The following is a 2,619-nucleotide window of genomic DNA, read 5'->3' on the forward strand; positions in this document are numbered from 1 at the left end:
ATGGCAGAATTACGAGTGTTTTATATTTCCTCCTTACCTTCTTTTGTTTTACATTTTTTACCACATTCATAAAAAAAATAAAATGTGAATAAACAATGATCACATATCCCTCAAAACCTAGGAAAACTGATTTATGTATTATATATAGTCTTATGTACTGTACTAGGAGGTAGGGCACATCTGTTTTCTTTCAAATTGAAACTAAGATTTGTTGGGGCACAAATCTCTGAATTTCCATAACTTGGTAAATTATTAAAATATCAATTTGAAGCTATAAGCACTTGTTGAGCATTTATTCAGTGTTCTGTAATGTATTATATATTTTTAAAGACAAAAAAGGAATAATGAGTTAATGGATTATTACACTCAAAATCTTACCTGGTGACAAAGACTTAGATAAGCAAGAGTTGGTATACAATGGCACAGAAACACAATTCTCCTTCATTCCACTATATGTGTTAAATAAAGTACAGAGTTGAAAACATAAGCATAGTAATTTCTTACAGCAGACTTGATATATTCTGGTCAAATCTCAGACTGGATCTTTAGGTGCTTAAATAGGATGACTACATCACAGTGCATTAGGATTTAAAGAGATTGTATGTAACACTAATTTAAAAAAATAGGCTATGGAGTTGGAAATATCTGGGTTCAGCCTGAAACTTTGATATTTCTGGCAGTGTGACTTTAGTCAAGGTACCTAAACTCCTGAGGGCCCAATTTTCTCTACCATAAACCAAGCAGCATAATATCTCCCAAGATTAAGTACTGAATGAGATTTTATATATATATATATAGTTAACTACATAATCATATATATTATGTAGTTATATAATTATATATAGCTATATACTTATATAGCTATATATAATTATATATATTATATAAAATAATATACTGCATTTACTATAAATAGTACTACATTTACTATAAATAGTAAATGCAGTGCCTGGTATAAAGTAATCTCTCAATAACTGGTAGCTCTTTTTATTACTCAGTCCCACCATATGGTTTTACTCATGGAAAAAAATGTGTTCAAGATTTGGGAAATTGAACAAAGTCATAAGGCTAAATTAACTCTTAATATACTTGAAAAACAGTATTAAATGTACTAAGTACCCAGCAAACACATGGAACTAATAAATATGGGAAAATGGACTATGAAACGTAATCACTATCTAGTTTTCCAAGCAGGGATTCTCAGAATGTACCTATACCTTTTGATCTCACCTTCTGCTTCACACTTTCCATCCACTTCCTCTTTGATCTACTTTATCATGTCAAATGAATGGAGATTTTTCTAGTTTTAAGCTTTGTTGTACCCTTCATGGTTTAGAGTAGATAGTACGGCAAATCAGTGTAGGCAGTGGCAAAATTAAGGACAGCAGAACTACAGGTTGTCAGGGGAAGTGTTTTTAGGGTAAGAAGCCAAGTGAGATTTTGGAGTAAAAAGCAGAACATGTCTCCATGGGATGTGGTTAATTAACGGTAGTGGAAGCTGGGGAAGAAGAAAATGAAGAGAGAATGAGAACAGAGGAGTTTAACAAGAGTTAGGGGGAATGGTGACATTTATTCTCCTATCTAGAATAGTGTTACTCACACTGGTAATCCATCTACTATCAGGTAACTGGATACCAAGCAAGGTCTGGGATGAGAAAAATGTACTAATCACAGGGAATACTGAGAGAAGTATCATGGAGAGGGAGAAGGAATGAGTCGAATGATTTAAAAGACTAAATTTGGCATAAAGATAAATGGGCAACAGTCCAGATGGGAGCAACAGCATGAGAAAAGGAAGATTGAGATAAAAGGAGCCTGACTTGCATTTGGGGTAACGAGGATACTGCCCTAACTCTGTCCCTATTAGTCCTTCTATTCTCCTTTAGGGTTGTCAATACCGTGGCATTTGAGAATGACAAGAATAGCTGTTTTATCACAAATGGACCTGACCACAAAGAAATGAGTTTGAGAGCACTGACATAGCTCACATACGTTACAAACAACCGTCTTCAGCTGGTAAACCACCCAACTACGCCAGACTCAAACCAATGACCTTGAGGTGAAAGGTTCTATTACCACATTTTTGATCACCAAGGTTTTTCATGTTTCCTAAAGTCTTTTCCTTAATATTCTACAGTGTGTTTTTTTCATGGCTATAAACTTGTACTCAGATTTGCAGTGATATTTACTACTAAATTGCAGAGTATTTTAACTGATGTTCAAATCAATTCTGGAGAAACTTTTCAGCCAAGGGAATTGCAAGCTAGCTGGTTGACACTGGAGGTCAAATACTCCAGGGTATGGGTCTCAAACCACTTAATTCTTCACAGCAAATTAGAAACGGGACTCCAGCTGGTGCTAAAGAATAAGACAGACTTGCTGTATAAGGACAAGCTGCTGCTTGGATTTCGAGTCTTTATATTCCTAAAATAAAAAATTTGAAACTCAATTTCCCTCCCCCAATCTCATTCTTTCAGAGTAAAAGCTTTCTTAACAACAGCAAAAAAAAAATCTGGCCACCTGATTTCAATACATAAATCTTGCCAAGGTATAAAAATAAAATACGATTTAAGCAGCAACCTGTAATCTCCTGTTGACGACCAGCTGTGCCTCCTATTA

The sequence above is a fragment of the Eumetopias jubatus genome, unplaced genomic scaffold (assembly GCF_037043125.1).
Source record: "Eumetopias jubatus isolate StellerSeaLion01/CBP00866 unplaced genomic scaffold, mEumJub1_p1.0 scaffold_4, whole genome shotgun sequence".
Classification (NCBI taxonomy): Eukaryota; Metazoa; Chordata; class Mammalia; order Carnivora; family Otariidae; genus Eumetopias; species Eumetopias jubatus.